This window comes from Etheostoma cragini, chromosome 3, assembly GCF_013103735.1.
Source record: "Etheostoma cragini isolate CJK2018 chromosome 3, CSU_Ecrag_1.0, whole genome shotgun sequence".
Taxonomy (NCBI): domain Eukaryota; kingdom Metazoa; phylum Chordata; class Actinopteri; order Perciformes; family Percidae; genus Etheostoma; species Etheostoma cragini.
In genome coordinates, this window is record NC_048409.1 from 19911470 (window position 1) to 19938853 (window position 27384).

At 39.3% G+C, this 27384-nt stretch overlaps 1 long non-coding RNA gene across 1 annotated transcript; it reads right to left on the bottom strand.

Annotated features, from left to right (window-relative positions):
* Nucleotides 1–381: 381 nt before the first annotated feature.
* LOC117942192 lies at nucleotides 382–18115 on the bottom strand. Its single transcript, XR_004656087.1, has 4 exons — nucleotides 18106–18115; nucleotides 11144–11149; nucleotides 2855–2858; nucleotides 382–474 (listed from the first exon to the last, which is right to left on the bottom strand). It is a non-coding gene; the product is annotated as an uncharacterized LOC117942192 (long non-coding RNA).
* Nucleotides 18116–27384: the final 9269 nt, after the last annotated feature.

Here is a 27384-nt window from a genome sequence, read left to right on the forward strand (position 1 = left end):
CTATTCTCCTACTCCTCTCGAATTTGTTTCCTAAATTGTTTATACATTTCTGTACGTTTTTTCGGTATGATTTTTGTTAGTCTTCATAGAGACAATGCGCACCAGTGGGGCCTTAAACTGTGTCGCGGGTCGCTGTGAGACGAGCTGCCAGACGCAGGAGACGTTCTACAGAGTTGCAGGGATTTAGGAGGTACAGTTAGACCCAGCGGCAGTCCATCAGCGGACTGCTGACGTTAGACCCTGCCCGCTGAACTCATTCTCTGTAACCAATGCAGCAATGCACGGCGAAACCAGCAAGCCAGCGAGCAGGAGTTAGTTGGTAAAAGTTCAAGTTAACTCCACCTTAACGTAACCCTCTCGCCACATTGTACACAGAAAAAAAGCCAAAGAAATCCGCCACTAGTGGCGATAGTAACATGCTCTGTGTGGATGAAGCATGAAGTTAACGTGACTCATTTAGCAGCTGGCTCTCTGCTCTCAGAAGTTAGCTCATCAGAAGTTTATACGTTACCATGGCAATGGCACACAGAAAAATGGCTCCTGCGTTAACCATTCTGCTACGTTTATTTGAATGTAAATGGCCTATTTGTTTTATTTCTTTGACCTGCACCCTTTTTTCTGTTGGTCTGTCTCGCTTCATAGCAGTTGCCAAGGTTTACGGCAGTGGTCGGGTTTTATTTTTCATGATTTGCCTACAGAAGGTCAGGAAAGCCACATTTGGGAGAAGGATGATTCATCCATCTGTCTGTCTATCCATACATGCTGTATATGCATAATCTGAACAGGTATGCTCTTTTTATCCACTGTCTGACATTTTTCCTCCCCTTCATCTCCTCAATCTTCTGTTTTCCCATGTACCAGTCGGGTGCAATAGGTTACAGACAATCTCTGCTCCCCTTGACTCACCATTTCTGAAATGCAGTACCATGTGACATCTTATGACATCTCCTGTGCCTCCAGTCTGTGTCAGCTTGGCAGAAGACACGAGTCAATGAACAAGGCCTGGCCACTGAACTGTAAAGTCTATGGGAACTCCTGTGGGGACAACGCTGGAGGGTCAAGATCAAGAGCACAGGGATAAGCCATCAACCAAGCTGTACATTATATTTTGACAGCTTAAGGTGATATGCATCATCTTTTTGTAACCGAGACACAGATTGGAGAAGTGTTTGACAAGAGCATTGGAAGAGTAACTTTGATTTGATTTTCAATAATAGATCCCTTATTTCAATATATGAAATTATATATTAGGTCATACACACAAGCAAATCCTGATTCAAACCTCAAAAATATTATGCATAATTGTGAATAACACTATGAAAATAAGGGCTTTACACGATAGCTCGTTTTGAAAGCTTTATATTTTACATTTTAAGAGATTAAAAGGGATTGTTAGGATATTTTGACGTGGTCATATGATGGATTTATCCATAGTCATTGTATTACCTATTACATGATAACGATGAAATGCTGTGGAGACAAGAGGATACATTTATTCAAAAGTATAGAGAAAAATAACTTTTGCAGAGGAAGACTGATCCGCCTAAAAGAGGGAGAGGGGAAACGTCCGTGGAAAGAAAATTGCTGTCTGGGGACAAGGTAAAGCTGTGAAAATATAGCTTCCTCGTTGGTAGTCTAATCAGTTTCTCAAACTAGGGGCATGCCACCGCATTAATACACTGTAGAGGGTTTTCACCAACGTCACAGTCTGGGCAGTACCCCGGCGGCCAAATTGGAGGCACTCAGTCTAAACAACTGAACGGCTTACATTGGAGTATTGTGCACTTTGGATACTTTCAGTGACTGTAGCCATGTCTAAACAACAGACAAGCATTCAACATGCAAAGGCATACAGGGAAGAGCTTGGACCACAAGAAAAAGCGTGATAATTCAAGAAATTACAGTTTATTAGTGGTGCATATCCCTAGAGTCAGCTCCCTCTTCTTAGATCCCTGACGACCCGCTAATACTTCCTTCAGTTCAGCATAGCTAGTCAACTACCTGCTTTCTCTCCAAGCCCATACACAGCTGCAGATCTTAAATCCTACAAAGGTCAGGAGGCCTATAACCAGATGGTGCATGGATGAGTGAGGGAGACGCAGTACCAAGTCTTTAACGACCGTTGTGTTGTGAAGGCCAAAGTAAGTAATGCAATAACGTCATCAATCTAACCTTAACTGTATGACATCATTGCGATACTAGCTGTAGCCAAGTCATTTTATCATTTTTTCTTCATTTTAAAGAGCCTCAGTTTGCTACTGTATCTACACTACCTGAGTGAGTTTGAGCTTTGCCAACCACAAGCACGTCCTTTCCTCTGATAACCTCATGCCTCTCCCCGGTTTTGAATAACTTTTGGAAGTCGATGAAATTCCAAATGTTTTTTCTCGTTCTGACCTATAGGTATAACCTAAAACATAGCAACCATTTTCCTTGACGACATTCAAGATCTACTTCAGTGCCTGGGGTTTGTTGTGCCTCCAATCTGGCGACTTCCGGTCTGATGGCGCGTCGTGAAAACCCTCTATATGTATGAGGCTTAGTGCATTTATTAGTGGGATTTTGCAGTCTTGTTGCAGTTATGTTCTACCCATGCATTTCTTTCTTTGAATTTGTTTCATGGTATTTAGGTGAAGTTAACTTTTTTATGTCAGATGTTTATTCTTGATACTTTCAACCTGTAAATATATATCTCATGAAGTCATTAGGAGCTTATCTTTGGAAAAACAAAACTATACAAAAGAGCTGAGTTGAAACCTTGAAATCTCTTGTCAAGGCAAAAATAATTTAGTCCGATATGGCATTGGCTGTCTTTTACTGTGGCGGAGGTATCCTAATGATCTGAGAACTGGACCCTCCTGACAGTGTCTAGATTTGTTGCTTGCTTTCTGCTGATGGAGCTAAGTAAAGACAATAAGCTACGCTCCACTGTCAGATACCATCCACCAGTATCTGGCTTGCTGCTACTGATGCATGCGTGATTACTGTATAAGATCAAGGGCTTTGCTGAATCCATTCATGCATGTCTGTGCTTTGTTGTGCAACAAGGTTGGCATGCAGCATTTTATACATTAGTTAATTAAGTTAAGTGTATGAAAAAAGTTGTTTTCTTCCAATTCTCATCTAAAATCTGTTAAGGGCTTGTTTTGAAACTGACTTTATGCTTAAGATTCTGTTTTTGTCAAAGTTCCACTCTTGGGGAAGACTCAGGACTAGGTGGAGAGATTATATCTTCAACCTGGCCTGGGAACGCCTCAGGATCCCCCAGTCGGAGCTGGTTGATGTGGGCTGTGAAAGGGAAGTTTGGGGTCCCCTGCTTGGGCTGCTGCCCCACAACCAGATACCGGATAAGCGGATGAAGATGGATGGATGAATGTAATATTGGTATTATTTGTGTAACTCCACATTTCCAGGCAGTTTATTATGTTCTAGCGTGGTCCCTTAGCACAGTAATGATAATTGATGACAATTTGACTCCATTACGCTTAAAGTTTGTAATGAACCTTGTTTCTGCTCCTTTTATCAGCAAATAAGAAACATTTAAGCCAACTCTGGCTATGTATAAAAACTCCGCAACACACCCACATTCTCAATGGCAGGGGCAATGAGCTACTCATTAGAGAATATGCTCCACAGAGAAGCCCTGCTTTAATTAATTGTGTGCCTGCCAGTGACAAGGCGAGGAGAAGGAACATGGTCAATTTAGTGTCCATGGAAACATCTTCAATCCAGTTGAAGGGGGCTAGTTTATGTCTCTAACAATGGTCGGCATATTTACAGTAATGTTTCCAGTGTCAGAAAAGAGGAAAAATGTGTTAGTGTGAGTTGTATAGTTACTTTCAAAGTGATAATGTAATGTTAAGTGTTCAGAAATCCGAGTGGTTTGACAACCAATTCATTCTAGTAACATGAGTCCGATTATATTGAGCCTCTTACTGGGAAGCTTTGGCATGGACCATGAGCATTGGACCCTCAGCTGAACCACCCCTAAGGCCTTGTGTTTGACTAACAAGTCTCTGTAGCCCTTATTAGGCTCGTATGAGCCGGACACATGGTCCCATCCACTGCCCTCTACCATCCTCAGTAACTGCTGTTTAGGATGACAAACTATTTAAGACACTTCCATTTCCAACACCTACAAACAATTGAATAATGACTGCGCCGTGAATTCTCTTTCCAAACGAGTGTATACAATGTGTGAGGTGGCAAGAAAAATGTGAGATGAAACATATGGTCAAAGAGGCTTTCTCCTATGTCCATCATTGTGTTGTGGACTGATCACTGTCCCGGGATTTGTGGCTTGCCACTAGACATGTTGTACATAACCATGACAACCAGGTGGGATTCTTCTGGAGGGGTAGTGGACCACTAAATTAACAAAATATAAACGGCTTTTGATAGTGGAGGATGTGAAGAGCGATGGTAGGTTAACCTTATAAACTCATACATATAAAGAAATATACACAAATACTGCAAATTAAGGATTAATCTGGGAGGAAATAAACAACAGACAAGGAAACAAAAGTCTACAGGTAAAACTATGCTCAAAATGTTCTAATATACACAGAACAAGCATATTTATCTTCAGTTCATTACACTGTATATCCTCCAGGCAGCAATCCACAGTTTGGCTCATTAATCAAAGTCAATGCATCCTTGGAAGTAAACTTGAGGTCGGTGTAAAGAAGCAAGGCAAGACTAATTAGGCATGAAATCTAAAAACATACAGCAAAACATTATGGCATATGTGAAAGAGTGAAGATAATAGTAAAACTTTTCCTATCAGGCATTTAGTACCTGCTGACTATACATGGTTTTGTTACCATAATTCCTCAAATAAAACGGGGGGCTTTATTTACCTGAACTGCAGAAGGTAACAGGCTTTTATTTGAATCAGGCCTTTATTTTTAATTCCATCTGTTTAAGAAGTATAATATCTTTAAATTAAAAGACAGAGTGTTCCAGCGGACAGAGAGTCATTTAAAAAACATGTGCAAAACCAAAACCATATATATAACAGCCAGAAGGACGACAAAGCAATTTGGGTCAGAATTAATCAAACACCACCTCTGGGTCAGTTTGACCCCTGTACTCGTGCAGGGTATTTATTTCAAATACAGGTACTAAGGTATTGCTGGTAGATTATAATACAACCATATGGTTGTTTTATAAAAACACGTTTCTGGTATGCAGCACAACCTTCCGGATTAAAATTACAGACGCTAATTCAGCTATAACCAGCCTAACCATGAAAAAACAACAACTATGTTTTCCTCAGAGCAACACATATGCTCAATTACACATGTGTGCGTTAGGCCTATGCCACATCATGGCATTCAGTATCCCAACACAAAAACAAATCTGAGGTAACCCTGTTTCGGATACCGTAACATTGTCAAAAGACATTCCTGACAGCACAATCAACTACCGCTATCTAATAAGATTCAGCTGCAAGCTAAACCTGAACAAAATAAAATTATTTTGCTTAAATATTAAAATCATCGCTGCTTGATAAATGAAACTGAAGTAAAATTACTGTAGCAGTATTGGATGGTCAGTCCTCCTCAAAAATCCCCATCCTCAAGAACTAGCTACATGTTCATTGTTAAACAGCTGCTCTTCATCTTCCTCCTCCTGAGGTGTTTTGAATCAGTTCTCCTGGCCCTGCTGTCAGACCTGATCAAGGATGAAGTCGTCTTCACTCCAGTCAGTTTTTACAGACAGTCCACAAACTTTTTTAAGACTTTAATTAGCTAAAATTAATTTGTTGCCATATGGCAACATTATGCAAATATTGACGTGAAATGTGTACATTTTGCCTAATGGGCTCAATTGAATTACTATAAGTTTAGGCTACTCTAACACTGTTTGCAATTATTTATAATACTTTAAAAGAAAAACATAAAATGTATTTGTATTATGCTATTCCAGCCATTTTTTTATGAATATATTATCTAAATTATTAATTACACACTAATGTAAATTAATTGCTCACCAATAAAAATGAGTTATTCCAAAGGAAATCATGTTGGCTCACTAAAAATTATCTGTTGGCCCCCTGACATTTATAATCAATATACCCTTCTGGTTTAAATAGGGAGTTCCTAAAGGAAGATTATGTATCAGAAATATGTTTTCAGTGACATATAGTTCACTAATTGTAAGTTTAGTCAGTGTGTTGTGCTTATTTTGCCCCTAATCAAGTACATTGTAGCCGTGTGTCTTCTTTCAGGTGTATATGACAGACTTAATACAGTGTTATTATTCATAATTATCAAATACTACAATTAAAACTAAACTAATTTGACTGTAAACACATTGGGCTATACATGTTGATACATATAAGTTGAATTTGTTTGGTAATTATTTCAATAAAAGCATGTTTCTAAAGAAATAATGGATTTTTTGGCACTTTCCACAAATGTGCGTTGTTGCCATATGGCAACAAATTACCAACTACCCCCCCTTCAACTTTTTTTTTAAATTTTTTTTTTCAATTTCATCATTTAAGCATCCTGGAGTAATAAAAACACATCAAGATATTTTTACCATGTTTAAAAAATAATTCATGCAATAGAGGGTTAAGTTACCTCCGACTTTGTACACTTATCTGCATCCCCAATCCTCTGAGTCAACCAGCCATTCATAAAAGGGGCGATTACTGCGCTGGCGATCTGCTGCCGCATTACGAATAGCCCCTTTGAAAACGATAAATGCTTTAGTTTGGTACCGTCGGCCTTGCCAGCGAGGACAACGGTAAGATGGCTTTTCTTGCGTCCTGTGGTTTTTAGAGCCACACTCTTTGCTCGTCGTGTTTTAACAGTAGTGGGAGACACCGTATTAAACTGCAGTCTTGTCCATTACAATGATATCTTCTAAAATATTTTTGGAGCTGACAACCTTGCAAACATGGTCAATGTAGAAAGTTTCTCAGTTAGTAGATCTGGGTCTTTCTGGGCCATGGTGGTGCAACGTTGAAGTGAGAAACCATTACGCTGTAGGAATCTTTGTAGCAAACCATGACTCACGGAATTAGGTCTCTAACGCTTTATTTTATATCATTTTTCTTGATACTCTGTTGTGTGTGTCCCGCATAGAGTAGATCAACTCTGGGCATTTTGTTCCTAGCTCCAGACTAACTTTTTTCCTCCCACCTCCAGCTAGCCGTGCTCTGCTCTTGCCGGCTAATGTTGTCAGCTCAGCCTTCTGTTTCTTCCAGTATCAGAGTCTCCTGGGGTCAATGTCAAAATGACTTGCAGTTTTTTCACCTGAGTTTTCCCTCAGTTTTAATTATTTATTTTTTTAACTGTTGTTATTGAAACAAGATATAATCCAATATTGGTACTTGGAAAGTGCCGTGTTTCCACTTCATGGTACGGCTCTACTTAACCTGTGTTTTTCTTGTTTTCCTTTGACAAAATGTATGAATAATAGCAGTCGAGGTTTCAAGCGGGCTGAGCCTATCCTAGAAGGTGGACATATAACACTGCAGAACACTAAGAATAGGCACTAAGCACGACACAGAACATCCTGCACAATTCAACAAACAGCCAAGCCAATGTCAAAGCGTTGCAATCTCATTCATTCAACCTATATTGTAAAAAACAAAAACAAAGGCAGCCCGCAAAGCTGTATGGTACAATTGGAAAAGTGCAGACATCAGATGAAAGGATCCAGCCAGTGTTACAAAGTAGATATTGTCACAGCAGTTTTACAGTTAAAAAACAGGTTTGTTCAGGTGATGAGTCCGGAAAATAAATAAGTACCATCTGTTTAAAAAAAAAGCACTTGCAACACTGTAAAATATAGTTCCTCTCAAAAACTGTTTAACTTAGAAAGAGTTGTATATTGTTCTCACGTTGCAAGAAATATCTGGCAATTGGCTAATACAATATTGTGTTTGTACTCAGTTTGGTTTAGTTCAAGGTGCCATGGATTCACTTCATTATGGATTTGTACATCTATCCCTATGGAACAAATTGAACTGCTTTTATAAGATGGAAAAAATTTTAATAATCAAAATTGATGTTAGCCGTACCCACTAATTGACAGTTTTCTTAAATTGCTAACATGTATCAGGCCCTACTAAAGCCACGTTTTAAAAACTCATGACTCACAACACACTGACCTGAAAAACTAATCATCACATGAATTTACTATCTTGAAAGTTTGAATGATTTCACATCAGTTTGTCATTACTCTAAAAAATTACTTTTGATTATGTGCCATTTAAACTTAGGGAACTTAATCATAATTAATTATTCAACTTTAACTATTGCCTTGATTTTCACCATTTCTTTTTTTAAATTTTCACAAAACTATAACTTCTATCAATGTAACACATCATTGCAGACTTCTGAGAAAACATGAACGTGTGCTATGGATTCTGTTAAAATCTATAAAAACACTATGCCTCCTCACTGACTGGCAGACTGCCAGCCACGACAGGTCTTAAGCATTACCACGGCAGTGTTGTCACAACCTGGCTTAAAGCTGGACAATGCAGGGGAGACCACAGTGAGATGCAACTAATGGTCATTTAGTGTAATGATAAGCTAAATGTAACAACCAACGTAATCAACCAAACGGTGGAAATCAGGGGAGAGAGTATGGCTCCCTGACTGCGACCACTTTATTAGTCTTGCAACCAGGCGAGCTGAATCTCCCTAACGACCCAGCTCCACCCACTAGCTACTTAGGGAGGGTTGTTGCTGTGCATACATCAATGAAAGTAGATGCAAGTAATAGCTATCTTTGCAAATGAATGTCACAATGTGACTTCGGGCTTTTTATTTTGATCCCAACATGACATGTTTTGGTTAATTGTACAGTTTGAGTTTAAGCAGTATGTGTATTTTGCTTTTATTGGTAGATGTATTGCATGTTTTAACAATAACATTATTTGTATGGTGTTGTGCATTTGCTTCGTCTCACTCACACACACACACACACACACACACACACACACACACACACACACACACACACACACACACACACACACACACACACACTTTTGCTTGTAAAACCGGACCTCACACTGCCATGTGACAAACGGAGACAGATAAAAGTTAGTCAAGCTTTGTAGAACATCACACACAATATCTCATGGGCTTCACAGAACCACAGCAACAACAGTTCCAGACCTGGATCAATATCTTATATATTTGTATTGTATAGTAAAGGGTAAGACATCTCAGGAGGATATTCTAAAATATATTTCTCCTTCTCAGACAGCCAGGTGCACAAGCAGATGCAGTCTGCAATGTCTATTTTCCTGCCAAATATAAAATACCGTGACAAAATTAGCAAGGGATAGCAACCCAAAGCAGATGCAGCAGGTAGACAGGATAAGGTCAGTAACTTTTCGGAGGTATATAGACTTACTGACAGATGAATGTATACGTAGACAGACAGGTCCAGATGAAGTGGCAGAGTGACTGTTGGAAAGGCCGTGCCTGTGCGCATGCGTCAGTATGAACGTTTCCAGCCGTCATCTCGGGGTGGATGCGCAGCGTAGATCCGTGTTTAGCGCGAGTCAATATAACCTCGCAATTACGGCAATTACTTTCACTTTTGAAATCCTTATAGTTTGTGATTGGTATCCACTTAAACTGTAACCTGGTATATATTTGATCTATGTTAACATTTAGATGTGACATTATTTCGCCTTACTAGACCTGTTCCTCACGATGAATGCTCTAGACTGTGTAAGATGTGGCGCATTTGAGGAATCGATAAGAGGCCACACTCGTAAGAACATTCTAGAGCCCTTGCGGGCAGTCTAATGTTAATTCAGTTAGCCACAAGGTGGCACTGTTGGATTGCATTTCACTAGTAAATACTGCTGTGCCATTATCAATAGTCACTATAGTTAAGAAATGTCAGGTTAGTCTGTATTAATGTAAATGTTGCAGCTAATTTGATCGTGAGAAATTAATATTCATATTATTTCTTGTTTGTTCTTGTTCATTTCAGACCCCACACACACAAAGACAGATGTTCCTAATCGGCTACACATAGCTAGCAACATGCACATACAGCCATTACCTGCTAACCGTGTACCCTATTGTGCTATGCTGTGCTGTGCAAATCCTTCATTTTTTTCATTTCATTTATTTGTTTATTTGAAAAGGGGACAATGTACACTGATCAACATTTAAAGCAAATGTAAGCGTACCCGAGTTAGCCATAGGCTAATTTTCATCGGCAGTCCCCTAGCCAGATGTTATTAGGCATCCTACATCAACACCTCAAGTAAAGTTCTGGTCTGTATTGAACTGCATTGACTCCTTTTGTGTTCTGACCAACACCCCAGTGAGACACCCATCTTATAGTCATCATTCCTAATACAGTCCTACCAAATTCACCAACCCATCACCTATTTAATAGTAGCCTAACAATGAAACAAACAAAAAAAGCACACAGCAAGAAAGCAGCATAACTACTTTAATGGTCTTAAAAGAAATAAATGGAACTGGTCTGGTATATGAACTGAGAGGCTGATGAGGCCATGAAATGCGGGTGAAGGGGTGGGTGGGGAATGCCATGCAACTGCAGAGCTAATGAAGGAAGTGAGAAAAGGTGTGCAGATGGGTGAGGCAGTCATGTGATTGGGAAAAGTAGGGAAAGTCTGGGGTCATCTGGTGGATGGTTGGAAAAGGGCAAATAAGGGGCCTGGGGAATATGGATGGATGGATGGATGGATGGACAGCCGGTTACCTGATTCAAAAACAGTCACAACACAAAATGTTACTATTTTAGGACTGAACAATATTGTGTTTTAGCACGACATCGCAGTGTGCGTATGCGCGATAGTCACATCGTTGGACGTTATGATGCTGACGCTCCTTTTTTGCTGCTTGATGGAAAAGTTAACTTCCACCGTTCTCCTTTCACATGATAATTACCATCCGACCTTTCCCCTTTAAGACAGGTAGCCACGTGGGCAACGTGTGTATGTAACGTTAGTCCGACGGACTAAATGACCTGATTAATGCAACATAATCACAACGTCTACCGGCCATTTCCCCCCGCGGAAAGCTGCTACCAGCCAGGCTAAAGCTAACATAATTAGCCTAAAAAACAAAGGGGTCCGTCTGTCCCAACTAACGTTACGGTTCGGAGCCGCGACACTGGAAACGTAACACTAATCTACTACAGAAGTCTGCATCTGATCTAACGTCATTTCCACTGATTTAATTGTTCTTGGATACACAGAGTTTGTTGCTAGTGCTCGTGACATGCAGGTCTGATCAATATTTCAAACTAACAAGCTGGCCCCACTAGTCGACCAAAACCTGAAATTTAGAGGACGCAACATGCAGTCATTGACCTACACGTTAGCCTGGATTGATAGTATTATATGAGTACAATGGTGTCATGCTAGTCAACCAGCATATTTCGACCTACTTTCCCTCCCCAAAACCACTTCAGAAGAGTAAGAATTAAAGTTCAACAAAGAATGGTTCACATTAGAAAAGATCCTTTTTCATTTTTTCTTCTATGTAGAATAGATGCACTCCCCAGTAGTCGAGAATTATTTATTATTTCCAAATAGAGCTATTTATGTCATCTTTAAAAAAATAATTTTTCTTTTTTCATATCACAACATATATCGCATGGTAAAAAAATATCGCAATGTCCGATCTTTCCAAAATTGTGCAGGCCTACTATTTATTCAGTAAAATACATTAAAACACAAATTAACTTTTTGAGAAAGGATAAACATACAGTGGAAATGCGTTGTGCAGTAAAGAGCTTTACACTTTAACAAACAGATCAGATGCAGAGAGGACATAAGACAAATAAGGAGGGACATAGAGGCAGACTGTAACAGAAGTCATCATGGTTAGAAGCAACTTGCACTTGTAATAGGAGTCACATACTTTATACTACTTTATACACCCAACCATCTGTAAAATACCACCTGTGTTTTTTCCTGTGTTTGCTACAGAGGGACAACAGCCGCACACACAATAATAAAAGATTGCCTCTTGAAAAACGTGAACATAGATATTCCTTAATTTTTTAGCAAGGTTGTCGACCAATGCTGTCATTGTTGGCAATCTTGGAACCCATCGGCTATCGGTCTGACAACTTTCTCTTCCATATGCCTTGTCTAATTAGCAACTTGAGACGTCAGAATGGTGTTGGAGTTGAGATACGACATCCCTATAAACAGATATCTCCATACAGCCTATATGAATGCAGATAAATAAAATAAAAAGCTAAATCGTCATCAGATGACATTTCGGTCGATGCTCTTTAGCTCTCCATACGGACCTGCATGCAACCAAAGCCCTCTCAAACGTGATTGGTCAATACTACTCGGACTACAAATGGAAACCAGAACGCCTTGAATACCCAAATATTGTGCCATTGCCTACAACTTCTGTATTCAATTTCACATTTCTTTTTACAGAGATTATTATATTGGTGATCATATTCTGCAGGTTTAATACTACATGTGACCCCTTTCATCAAATGCATTGATATAAAAACCACTTGATTATAGCCACTTTGAACAGAGCACCACTGATTCATAGAAAACATTGCATAGCCCACAGTCTCTGGTGACGTCAAGCTTTGATTTAGCGTCATTATGCTAAGCATTTATAATTACAGATGTCAGGCTATTCAGCCTGGGCAGAGAACACAAGCTTTAATATCTGAACAGTATAAATAAAAAAGTTGTTTTGCCCTATACGGTCTGACAGAATAGTTAGATGCTTCTCTTGACTAAGATATCCCCAGTTAAATTGGCATCCCTGTTGTGTTGAGTAGGAACAGGCAGACTGGCAGAACAGGAAGTAATGGGAGCTGAAAAAGGCAGTGTTGATTTGATAAATACTTTTTGCATCACAGTGCTGGTGATGCTCTGCTAAGCAATGCTGACCCCCCCGGTGGGATGGCATATGTTAATAAAAAGCACAGTAGGACGTCCTCTGCATCCTAATCTGCTGGTGTCAAAATTAATTTTGTGTGTGTGTGTGAGTGATTCCCCATCTCTGTGCTGCTGCAGGCAGCATCTACTTGACAATTGTATCATCGCTGAGTTGTGTGCGTGTTGTGTGCATGGACATTCATATGTGCCCATTCCTGTTCATGCACTTGTCAAATATGTGCTTGCATGGGGTAGTGGCAGGCACAGCACCTAATCTACATATCAATTTTCCTCATTTGAATAAACCACTTATTGGGTGATGGTGGTGATAATTACCTGTTGTGCAGTGAGTAGGGCACAGGCTCCCACTGGGCCTCTCTTTGTTGTGCCTGGGTCACTGAATCTGTACACAGTGGAGTGGAGTATCTTACACTGGGGACTGGTGAGACATGACAGTACAGCACGAGTCCCAGCCTTTTCTTTACTAGCACCTGACTTTGCCTGGTAGCGCGCAACTGCTATCAAGTAGGACATGGCACGGCGATAATGGGTCTTTACATCTGGGTAATTTTTAGAAGCAACTTGACAATTTGTGCACCATACCAAGATGTCTACTAGAGCACAATTGGTTGTGTCCAAAAAAGGTTACAGAGTTAATAAAGAAAAGGTCAAGATAGAGTGTCACCCAAAGACAGCTTTAAAAGTTTTTGGTGAGAGAACGATGGTAAATCCCCTGTTTATTTTTGACGAAACACACTAATGTGAAGACTATTCAATGACACCATGCATATCATAGCTGACAGTCTGTGATGTTAGGTGTCAGTAAGATCACCCACAGACATGGATGCTTTATTCTTTCAGAGAATTTGCACTCAAAATGTTCTAAAGCCCTAAGATGCATCAGTGGTGGCAATATTTCTGCAATAATGTGAGTTCATTTGTGAAACATGGGTGTGTTTTGTAATGAAATCAGTTGCTGGTTCCCATGAATCACATAAAAGAGCTCAAACTGTGTCTATGTCAGCACAGGTGAGTCATGCTGTCCAACCGATACATTTGACTGCCCGCAGCACCTCTGCCATTATTTAGCATGGCTGCATTCTGAAGATGTCACTGAACATTAAAAATGATCCAGCTCATGCTCTACAGCTGTATGTTCACTGCCACTGCTGAACCTCAGTAATGCAGTCACGTGAATGGCTCACAAATGGGAATGAACAGGTGTCAGTTAAATTATGTGTCCTCTCATTGGGGCATGGCAGAGTCAGCAAGGAGACAGTGGCTTAATTAACCTTTGAGCTATGCTGTTGAAACACAGCGACATGCTGGGCACATGAAAAATATAGGAGGACAATATCTGCCAGTCTACATAACTCCCTGGCTTTTTAATTATAAGCACCAAGGGACGGTGCTTACTTTTCTTAACCCTCACATACATTTTTCTCCCATTTGCCTCCCTTCCCAGCTTGTCTGCTTAGGATAACATTGATTTCACATGTTTCTGTCCATTCGCTGTCATCTTGCCATGGCTGAGAGAGGCAGATATCTCCTCTTATGTCATTTTACATGAAATGAGGTCAGTTCACCTCAGAAAGTATTTTCTGTTATCTGCATAAAGATGTCTGGCAGCCTAAAATGAGCCTTCTAGTACAGAGAGTACAGAGAGGTAAGCAAATCGTTTGCTGTTCTCTCCATCCTGGAATGATAGAACAAAGTGGAAATTCATATTTCAATATGTTTATATTGGTAATATTATAAAAGCCCCTGCAGATTTTTCTCACTTTTGAATTTCATACTGCATGGTTTACTTTTTATACCACATATTTGATTGACATTTTAATCCAATTATACTGATAATTATCTTGCAAACTACAGATGTTGCAGTCACATGCTTCAGGCTTCTTCTGACCAAAGAACAGGCTGCTGGAATCAAAGCTTCACCTCTGATCTACCCTCATTTCATGTTGTTGCTTGTGTGAGGCTGTTATTTATACTGAAGCAATCCTCTAGTTACCCAGGGATAACATAAAATACACACAATAAAATCTGGCAGAAGCCTTTTGAAGAACCTGTGAAATTGTAGGTATACATCCCATTTTGTGCATCTTAAATCTGAATTAACTAACCAGATTGCCTTTGACTTTAATTTTAGCCCCAAGCACTATATCAGAAAATGATTCAGCTACTGCGTTTTTATTGAAAAAATGCAAGATATAATGCTGATGCATGATGTTTATTTTTTTTAATGTGTAAATCACTATCAATGTAGAATCATTGATTATCTACAGTCCAAATCTTAGAAGGATTTTTTCCCAGTGCATTCTGTGAGTTACCTTCCCTTTCAGTGCTAATGCAGCTGTAATGTAGCTAAGAATGGACAATGTTGTGACGTTTATAAGAAATGAGTATGGAAGATGTCATGGGCCTTTTTACTTTTAGAGAGAATTTATTTTGTTTTCCGCACATGACCATTTGAATCACAACACAAAACAAACAGTGTAATCCACTGAAGATTAAATCAGTAGCAGTTGGTGCACATTTTTTAATGTGTTTTTAGTTTTCTTTTCTTCTTTTTTCTTTGTTCTCTATCTGGCTGTCTAGACACAAGAGAAAGCTTTTCATCAGTGAAAGCGGCTCCAACTAATTGAACAAGCTTCCACACTGCAAGCAAACAGTGTTATGACCAATATAGCATTGCAAACACTATTCAGTTGCTATAGATGCAAAAGGGAAATGACATTATTTTCTTTTATAGGACATAATGAAATATACTGTTTTTTTTATAAGTTCATCCCCATTTCAAGAGGAAACGTGTGGACGAGTTGGTTCAGGATTTATTTCTAAATCAACTGTGATGGTGAATACTCTGGCCAATTATAGGGAAGTGTTTTGAATTCAAGTCACCATCTGGTTTTTAATCACATACGTTTCTATGTGGAGTGTGAGTCAAATGTTATGCTGTACAAGGAAAATCTTTTGTCTGACAATTAGCGTTGTTTTCTTACTCTCCCTATTGTCAGTCTTCATTCAGAAATCTCCATGCACATGGATTTATACGATAAATCTAAGCTTAACTTTAGAATTTTGTTGGTTAGACTTCCCTTTTGTTAACATTTTGATCACATAGTCTGCCTCTAGGAAACAACTAAATGTCATTGCATCCTTCTGTCTTTCGGATCTGAATAATGGGCGGTCCTTTCATCTCCGACATCTCTACCACGAACTTCATTGTCCCAGAAAATTCACTTAATGAGGTTCTATCATCCAGCTGCAGACTGTAACTCCAATTCTAATTGGCTTTCATTTTATAAAAGGTTAACAATTGGTTTATCTTATTGACTGTCCCAAGAAAGATTGCAGTAAAACACATTAACCAAGAACATAACACAAACAAACTTGCAAACATAGCCAGCCGTGTTGGGCAAGTTACTTTTAAAATGTATTTAGTTACAGTTACCAGTTACTTCTTCCAAAAAGTCAATGAATTAGATACTCAGTTACAAATTATAAAAGTAACTAGTTACTTCAGAATGTAACTAATGCTTTACTTTCAAGTGACTTAAAATACAAGTGCATGTTTAATCATTTATGGTAAATCTGAATATTATAATGACATGGCCACTTAATACAATACAAGAACTGAGCTGTGACAGAGATTACCTTCGGAGCGAGTAGCCACTCTAGAGTCATAGTGCCAATGTTTTCTGACCACGGTGGGAAATCTTTAAAAAAGTTCCCCCCCCCCCCCCCCTTGATGTATATTTGTGTTGTTCGTTGTGTGTCCGACTATGCATGCTTTTGATCACCCGCCCAACTCTACCTCTGATTGGCTCACCATGAAATTTTACTTAACCTCAGCCAATCGTCAGCATTTATGCGCTTGTCTCGTGCACGGCCCACTAACCCAGAAAGAAAAAAAGTCTTTGCCTCTTTGCTCAGAGATCAAGTTGGTCCAGTGAAAAAAAACAGCTTCAATTGTAGAGACGCGCCGCATTTTTCGGCAGTAACGGTTCCAGCATTATTAAGATGGGAGGATTAGTCAATTAGACTACCTATTACTCAACAAAGTAACGCCGTTATTTATAATGCTGTTATTCCCATCACTGATAGCCAGAGAGCCAGCTAAATGTACTTTGTGTTAAGATGGTTAAGACTTTGTTAAGGTGAAAAAGAAGTATTATTTGTCTTCATTTTACAACTGAGACAGTGGGTGCAAGAGGATGTAAAGAGCAAATAAAGTGCCTTTCATACTGCACAGTAGGTGTTAATACAAAGAAAAAAGGTCAACGCAAATTACTGCTCACCAAGTCAAGGGAAAATGGGACAGCTTTAGAGATATGCCTAACATTTAACACAGACACACCTAAAATGCAAGGTTGTATTATCTTTTCAAAATGTAGAATTCCCTTTTCTCTGTATGAACAGCTAGTTTTCATATACTTGGGCAGAATAAAAATGCTGGTTGAAAAACAAACCAATTGAATCTCCCTCAGTCTCCTTTTGTCCGTCTCTACTGACTTCTTTCTCCAATAAATTTCTTTCTACTGTGAAGTACTGTGCTGCAGACTTTCTGGTCTGATACAGCCATATTATGTGTCTGCCTCCTTTTCTAGCTTTCCTACAGCTTCTAATTCTTTTCAATACTCCTCTGGCAGTATTGAGTTTTAGGCCTTTAGGCTTGACGGGGATCACTCTCAGATGGCTTGTCTTTGCCTCGCACCCACTGCACTCTGGTTTGAATTAGTGGATGCTCTTCAGGTCTCATACTGTCCCCTCTTACCGTAGATATTGAATTTTCCCCCTCAAATTCCATATCTTACATCTGAAATATAACAGTGAATTGCCTTGGGGCAGCATTTGAGCGCACATGTTTTTGTTTGCGTAATGGAATGCTCGCCATGATATTGCTCACCATGTCAACGTGCAAATAAAGTCAGGATCTTGGCCCACGCAGAAATCTAATCAATAATGCTGTACTTGATCATGATCCAATTTGCCTGCTGCACTTACCTAACAGTAAATACAACAGATTTTGAGTTTACTGGCTCTTGCTTTACTTGTTGTTTGTGTGTGGGTAAAATAAAGAATGCTGCCTTTGCTTCAGGTGACATAACTCTTCAATTCCTTCTTGCGGGCCTATAGAACTGCTTGTCAACGAGGCCACAAAACAAAATCATTTCTGAAAGGTCAGACGTAGCGAGGCAAAGGCAATCCATTACTTAATACTCCATCCAAGCACCTCAGAAACTTTTCTGACTTCAAAGTTTTATGAAAGAATGCTTCAATATTTTCTTACTAACCTCTGTGACCCAAGTGGGGAGGAATGTGGATCATTATGGCACCATGTATTTGGCATCCTCTGGCTTTTTTCTTAATAGATGTTTGCACGTTATAATTTGCGACGTAAAAAAATGCTTTTCTTCACGTTTTCTTGTTTTTCTCATATTGCGTATGGAAGGATGTGTGTCTTAATGCTGTAATCCACAGGCTGATTTCTCTTAAATAGCGTAAGACCTGTTCGGTACTGTTTACCTTAATTCTCCTGAGGACCTATCAATGACATTTAAATCAATATTCCTTTATGTTTTTATGCATGTCTTTTTAGACAACACATTCTGTGCTTTTTTTTCCCCTCTCGCTTCCACTCAGCTTTAAAAAGGGGTTACCACTTCATTCCCCCCCAACTGTTTCTCCCATATTGTGTATGGGAGGATATTTTGATCTGTTGTGTTCCCACACAGTGTATTAATGCTTTCATTTCAACAGGCTGCTTTCTCAGGCTTGTTATTTGTATTTGCTGGTCCTAGTATTGATGCTCTCTGAGCTGCAAACGATTCCATAACATTGATTTTGGTCAGAACTTTTTTGCTTTATTCTAACAGTTCACCTCAAAATATATTTTTCATCTACTCAGTTCCATGCCTGCTGTGAACCACAACAATGAATTGCAATGAGTTTGTGCAATTCTACAGGTTGCTTCAGCAGCTCATGCAGCATAATTGCAACAATCATCCCTTAACATTAATCAAATCCTGTTTTACCAGACAAACACTATGACACTTTAAACACTTATCTGTCCCAATACAAACAGGATAATTGAATTGCAATGGTGTTCTATAAGAATGCAAGTTATTCTTTTCACTGCCGGTATATCGGTGATATGCCGGCATATCGGCCTCCCTAAGCTAACAACGTTAGAATAGAACAGAGAAAATTGGATCGATATACAGGCCTATAGATATTTATGAAATAGTTCACATGTAAAACTTTAGTCTGAAATTTTATCATTTTGACTTTCATTATGTATGGAAATGAAACTATAATACTGCCGGTATTGTGCATATATTTCAATTAAATCACGCCGCTGGGGCATGGTTCCCATAGCAGTCATTGACAGATGTTTGAGAGCCTGTGTTGCTAGGCGACGCTCTGTCAACTTCTTTGGTGTACTAGTGACTGGAGCATGTCAGACTGTTGTTCATTCAGTTTTCGTGTTAAACTAAAAAAAAGTAAAAGTAACTATTCAAAGATATAATATTTGATAATTCTGCATAAAATGTCTAAAAAACTATACCCATGTTATATACTGTGTACCTGTTTTACTACCAACTTCTGTTCTTCCTTAAAAGTCTGTGATAGATTTGATTGCAAAAACCCCTAGCAGCAGAAAATGACATATTGTACGTTAAATTTGTATATAACCCACGTGATCAGGAGCCCAAACGTGCTGCCGAGAGGAAATCAGGTGACTTGGTTTAAAAAGCGCCAAAGTCCGCATAGCAAGGAGGTCAAGGTGGATAGATAGCTCACTCAGGAGAAAGCTGTTGTGCCCTGTGTGAAACAAAAGTCAATGTTGACTTATTTTAAGTCTTACTTTTGCTACGTAACTCACATACTTAAATTACTAACACCACATACGTAAGTTACGTAACAACCTATGGCTCGTTTCACTATCAGAATTTGATCCATTCAGTCTGATAACATTTGGAAAGTCTAGATCTAGAAGATGAAATCATTTTATCGTCATTCAATTAAGAGGGGCGCTAAACCGAAAGTAGATGGCTACACCGGTGAAAGTTTCTCATGCGCCTGCTCTATGGGCCACATGGTGAGGAAAGCAGTGCCGATCATCAGGGTTATTTTTGGCTCCATGATGGCTTCATGCGCCACTGAGCAACTCTCACAGGAATGAACAGGGCTCATACATACAGTATAATAATGAGCACATAAGAAAGTGCTAAAAGGACCTGTTCTGTATTGTTTAACTCACGTCTCCTGATGACCTATGAAATAATAATATGTGCTCACACTATCCATCTTTTCCTATCTCTTTTTAGTCAAGATATTCTCTCCTTTTTCTCTCTTTCTTCCACTTAGATTTCAAAATGGTTTGCCACTTTGCTTCACCCCAACTGTTCTCCACATGGGATTTTGAGATAATTAGGATTTTTAACATCAAGGGTAAATTAACATTAAATGTTGTTAAGAGCCCTTTATAAAACATTTTTTATAAAAGTTCAAATAAGTAAGAAGTGGGTCACAGAGATACACCATCTTGAACTAGACATTTCACTTTGACTTGACGAATAACATTGATCCGTGGGATAAATGACAAAACTCACAGCATCAAAGGTTAATTACATGAGCAATAATTAAATAATTAGCTTCTCGGTCGAAAATTGCTCCTTGTGGATGGAGTAGTCAAGGCACCTGAAAGGTATTTGAATGACTCCCACATCAGTTCTCTTCCATCCATAGACATCAAATTATTATCACAGATGGAGGTGTTCTTCAATCACCTAATCATGCACCCTGATTAAACTTGCCATTTTACTCCTGAATGTCAAAGATTTTCTTCATATGTGCAAATGAGTTCAAAATGGTTTCATTATGCAAATATGCTTACTCGCATTTCTCTAGGAGTCTCTAAGAAAAACATTCTCAACACATGACTCATTCTAAAAACACATGCATACTGATTGTGATGAAATTTGGTGTCTGTAGAAAACAGATTGACAGTATTGTTAGATAAAGAGACAGTGTTTATGGTATTGTTGTGAGTGTTCTAGAGCGATTATGACTTGCTGCTCAAACCAATGTACAGAAAATGAACCACACACTAACAGTCTGCTGACAGAAAAATGTTGTCATAGGTTCTGAACACAAGGGGGCAGTGTGGAACCACAGAGGGACATCCTCACGTGAATAAGCAGAGTTCAGGCTTTCTGAAAGTCTTTGAAATCTGATCATAAATGTTTGATCTCTGCCATATTGAATCATGACATTTTCACTTACCTGATATATTTATGAGCTATTTAGAATGCATTTTTATACAAACACTAATGTCATACTCAAAAAAACAAAGAAAGAACAAAGGGAAGTAAACAAATAAAGAAATAATATGAAATAAAACAAATCCAAACAGTATTAACACTCACTGGCATCTTGCACTACAAATTCTTGTTTTTTTTGCTTTGTGTGCCTAATTAGTAACTTTGAGATCACATAATGTCATGAAATAGGGTTGCTTTGTAATGTAAATGATTTACATCTGACTGACCAAGAGACACTTAGAGGGAATGTTCAGCTCATTAGAGAAATGACTCATTGTTTTCTGTCCTTCGTTGACTACAGGCTTGGTCTCAACCCCTCGGCCTAACCCCCTCCTTCCGCGCTTGTGTGAATAACTCAATAACTCCCATCTATGACACAATTAAAACATTACTACACCCTTCACTGGACCTCACGCTCCGGGGTGAATCGTGAGGGCAGAAGGGCCTGGCCCGACCCCCCATTTCCATCCCAGCCCACTGTGAGGCCTTGGCTACTCTTATCCCTGACCCATTTAAACTCCTCATGTGCCCCGCTTCCACACAGACACACAAACTCCCATCACTCACTCAAACATGTTGCGCCCCCCCCCAACCCCATTTCCCCGTCTCCATCCAGCAGGCAGAAACATGGTATCGCGAGTCACGTCAGTGCCAGCATCTGCGCAACGGACATGCCAAGCAGTGGGTGGGGGCAGGGTGAGCATCGTCAGATTTGAAGGGTGTGTGTGTGTGTGTGTGTGTGTGTGTGTATGTGTGTGTGTGCACCTCTACTCTGTCTCTTTCTTTTACCCTTCTCCTCTCGTGGCTCTGCATGACGGAAGCCATCTGCCTACTGCCAGTCATCTAAGGCTGTGCGTCTGTGACACTCTGTGTGAGCTTCACCCACCCACCTCTTCCCTTACACACAGGATGTTTTCATGCCGAGATCTACTGCTGACCATCTTTGACTTTTTCACTTTTCTGCCTCTAAGTTCTCATTTCTTTCAACTGTTAGCTTTGCCTTATTCTCTTCACCTTAGACATGCTGTTGTATCGTGTTGTTGTTTGGATGTTTGTGCTCCGGCATTGTCACATCAAATGTTTTTCTTTTCACACACAAAAGAGAATGTTGGCAGTCAGCCTCTAAAGAAAAATTAAATTGTAACAGAGTTTTATTCGACTTCATCTGCCAGAACATCTTCCAATGGGTTGTGAGTAAGTGTGCACATACTCTGAAACGTGAGAGAGAATGAGAAGTAACCTACTCAAAAAATAGTTTGTCCACGTAATAAAGCATGGGCATTGAGTCAATATTTGTGCAAACAGTTCCCTCCCAAGCTGATCGACAACAAAACAAAAACACATCATTTTATTCTCTATCATTAAATCTACTCCAGCCTCTTTCATGAAATAAAATCAGGTCAGACAAGGTCTTGTTTTTCTGTATTCTATATTTGGGAAATATTTTTTTTCTTTTGGTTGATTAATTAATTCACTGTCTTTCATCAAACTGCAATAAACCCTATTTCATCATGATTTACAGGAATTAACTAAATAAGCCTGTCTCAAGTCTCTAACTGCCCAAACAACTGCTCATGTTATTCTCTGAGAAAATGTCTGTGTCCACTGTTCATACACGCTAACATTTTCTTGAATGCTTCCAACTCCAAAAGACTCACAAACGGACTTGCAATAGAAGAAAGACTTCGACTCCAAATGTCACGTCTGCGGGCTGTTCCATTTGTTTTGAATGCACTCTAAATGAAAAGCAATTTAAGAGCTCCAACCATTAAAAAAGAGCACTCACCACTGAAGTGCAAACCAAACCTTAATTAGGAAAATGATGATTGTTCTGTGCACACGTCCAATTTGCTCTACAATTGGCCAGCTTCTTTTTTTATACCACCCTCTGACAATTTATATACTTCAGCCTGTCTACATTTGCAAAATGCCAATGTGCCAGAGATTAAATTAAAGCAGGTCTGTGTAAAAAAAAAAGAGACACATCTATCACATCATTCCTGGCAGAAGATTAACTGGTTGACATTTCTCTCCACTAAATCGGCACAATAGGACCTGATTCAGACGATTCTCTGTCAACAAGCCCTGTCAAACACACAGTGCATGATGGAGAATATAATTAAGTCAACTATCTGTCACGCATCAGATTTTTTCTCTCCAAAGAACTCTAAAAGATTACATGTTGACTTTGTTGGACTTTTGTTAGTGCATAAATGTCAAGGACGCTGTGCAATTATGGTGCCGAAAACGTCCTTTCAGTCAATTTGACCATAAATCAAGGAACACACAGAGACACATTCACATGTCTGCGTGTACGGAGGCATGCTTAATGATACATGCCCAGAGCCACATGTCTCACCTGTTATAATACTGTGCAAATACAGCCAGAATTATCAACAGTTTTATGAGGAAAGCTAATATTTGATCAACCCAAATTGCCCATAGTGTGAGTCCAGTCAACAGAGCTGGAACAAACCTTAACACAGGGAAAGGTCATGAGATCAATAATTCATTTGAGATTCTCCCTGGGATTGACTCTGCAGTCACCTTGTAATCAGTGGGGGAGATTTATTTATCTTAACCAACTTTAAATCCACATTCCTAAGGTTGAAAAAACATTGCGCTACCTTGGTCGATTTTGAGTACCCTCACAAGGCCACGAGAATTTCTGTTTTATTTAGCCCCCAGGAGCTGGCACGGAGCGGCTCTTTCATAATACTTCAACGGTGGACTAAGCATCTATTAACGGAATTTTGTGGAAGGAAAGGACAAATCCAAATAAAGAAATGTAGAAAGTCACACAGCAAGATTACAAAGCATTGTAAATCGACAACCAGTCAGATGAAGAAGATGTATTATTAAATAACGTCCTCAAGTTGACTTATCTAATTTTTATAATTACATGTCTAAATTAAAAAAAGAACATGCTTTGCAATATTTACAAATATCTATAGTTTGCAGGGCATTTCACATGTGCACTGCTCACACTGACTGGAAGTCTGATTTACAGACAGAACCACCACCTCTGATTTAAATAATGCAACCCTGCTGAGTGCAGGCATCCAGAGGCTATATGTTGGCTCAAACGCTACAAACCTGCCTGGTCTGAAAGATTTACCAAGTCGCCAATCAAAGCCCTGTCCAGGTGTGAAACTAGATCTCCCAAAATACTATACTTTTAAATAAAACTTCTCACAACACATTTTGAATGTGTTTTCTACACAGATTGTACTCCTCCAACATGATGTGCAATTACTGAATGTAATGTTGCATTCCTACTTTAAGGATCCTTTCAAGGTCCCACGTTCCTCTAAATGACAGATTCTGGTTGAATGAGTTTGAAACAGCTGTCCTTAATAAACAAATGACTACAAAGGAGGCACTTCATCAATTGCATCAACAAAGCAGCAGTGGGGAGTTCTGCTTCAACATGTCACTCAATTCACTTTCCAGCTTGCTATTAGACCATATGGTTTACAGTTTTGAGACTATGAACAAGTTTGACTGACAAGCCAGTTAGACTGTCAAAGCAGAGAGAGAGCGAGACCATTTTATTCTTCATTGTAGGCCAAGACACATAAAATGCAATATCTCATCAAACTTGGTTTGGTTAGTTTTGGTGGAGGAATTTTATTCACTTTGCATGTGTTGTTCAGTCTGCTCACACTGTACCTGACACCACTTTCTCTCCCTCACCATATAAATACATGTCTGTAGATCATTTTTTTATAGAGGGTTTCGGCACACCAAACGCTTAGTCTGCCATTCACTCTAAATGTGTGCCTTTAGTAAATTGGATTCCAAATGCAATTATCTGCAAACGTAATTTATGACAGAGTAGCCTCTCGTAACTGCTCATTTGAAAGGATGCAGAGTCATTTATGTGTCATTTTGGAACAATACTGTATCTCTTGGAAGAGATGAGGCCCATGGGGAGCTTTGCAAGCTCTCTACTTTGTCAGGAGAAGCAGGAATGAATGATTATTGCCTTCCAATAACTAGTTCCAAGGAGAGTGTTAAAGCAATAATGTAAGCAAATGTCTGCCCTAGATCTGTTTAGTAATGAGCTGGATCTCCATGATTAGTCAAATCCATCACAAATGCTGCAATTTGTATATTGTTTGTACAACACAAGCATTTTTATTCAGCATGGGAAGCTTTCCAGGGAAGTAATGTTGCCGGCAGATGGAGTTTCAATATCAAGACCAGACTGATTACAGCACTTGCTTTGAGTTAACCTAATGAAGGTACTGTGATTCCTTTGTCTACCTGGGTGCTAGTTTGATGTGTACTGTAGCTGTGAAATGCTCACTTGTTTTTTCCTTTTATGCCAGTGTTCAAATCAGAGAATTGTTTGTGATGCAAGACTACAAGAATGTTACCTTTCCATGCAGGCTGCAAGTGGATTAATCCAGCTAAAGAGTAATTGCCCTTACATTCTATTGACTCCATGCATGAGGGAATTCAAATGACTTAAAAGTTTCAGTTGTCTAGAACTGGAGCCAGTGCTTGAGACAAGCTAAGGTGTTTAAGTGAGTTCATTTAATTTGGAGTAAGACTGCAGTGGACCTCTTAATGTATTAAAGGACTGCGTGTAAAAGTAATTGTGTGAATCTGCTGACTGCCCAGGAAAAGATCAGAGGGGGAAAGTGAATAACTAGCCCACTTTTAAGAAATACTGTACAAATTTGCTTGAGACAGGCACACCATATTCAGAGTAGTTGATCAGTGGCCTGCAGTACACCAGTGAGGTAGTGATGAGTCAGTCAGGCATGTGACTGTGTGATTGTCTCTATTCTTGTGCGGCTACACCTATAGGCTGTTAATGTGAATTGTTTAGTTGTCATTGTTGTTGTTAACTCTGCACCCCTTATATAGCATCCTTTTAGTTTTGTCATGATGTAATTATTGCAAATCATTATGAAGCTTTATGGATTGACACACAGCGTTGCCTTTAATTGGAATTGGTCAGTGTTGCCTATGTACAGTAAATGTCGCAAGGCATAGTTATTTTTAATTGAGTGGCGCAAACTTCAAGGGAGACAGCAAGAATTGAACCCAGCAAACAGACCATAGTATGCTCATTATGGTTATATACAGTATATGCAAATCTGGCTCTTTCTTTGTTTTTGTCTTATTATTGTTGTCATGTACCTGACACAGTGTTTGAAGTCACATATTTTCTTCCTTCCTTTCTTCCTTTCTTCCATGTCTCCTTCTCTTAAGGTGTTGTTGAAGTAGTAGGCTCACCTGGGCTATTAATGATTCATATTTTTCCACTGAATTGTATATGTTATTGCAATATTAATGATAATTTTAAAGAATTTTAAAGTTTAATGTTTAGCAATGGGGTTTTGAGAAAGGCTAGTTATTACAGAGAAGGGTTGTCTACACAGTGAGCTTTCAGTATACCAGAGTAAAACTTTCCAACTTTCCACTAAAAATTTCCAAGCCACAAAAGTAGTACCTCCATCTCAGTGGGACCACTGATCAGAATTGATTGTGTAGGCTTAGAGTTTGTGAATAAATATAAATGTCTAGACTTGCTTTGCCAAACCTTCCTCCACAGCGCTACGGAAGATTGGCGTTTTGTTAAACCAATCACAATTGTCATGGGCGGCGCTAAGCATCGGGCAGAGCCACGGTGCCTCTGAAAAATAGCCTCAGGAAGGAGTTAGTTTTGGTGAAACATGTAGGTTCAAAGGTAGTTTTAGTAATGCAACAGAAAACTCAGATTAGACAGAAAGTCTAGGTAGCAATTAACCCTGCAGAAATCTGAGCAGCAGTTAACCATAGCCTACATAAATTAAACTGAGTTTTAAATTCCAACACATAGAAAGCGTAATGTAATGGAAATCAGGCCGAAACGCGTGAAATCCAGTGGAATTTCTGGCGGCAACGGAGCAATCCTGGAAATGGAACGTCGTGGACATAGACTAACAAATATCCTATTGAACTTCTGAGCAAATAATACATTCATAGTAAAAGCATCCCGGGTGCCCGGATGGCTCAGCTGGTTAAGCAGATGCCCATATATAGAGGTTTACCCCTCAACGCAGCGGGCCCTGGTTCAACTGCGGCCCTTTGCTGCATGTTGATCCCCCTCTCTCTCCCCATTCATTTCTTCAGCTGTCCTGTCAAAAAAAGTTTAAAAAATTTACAAAA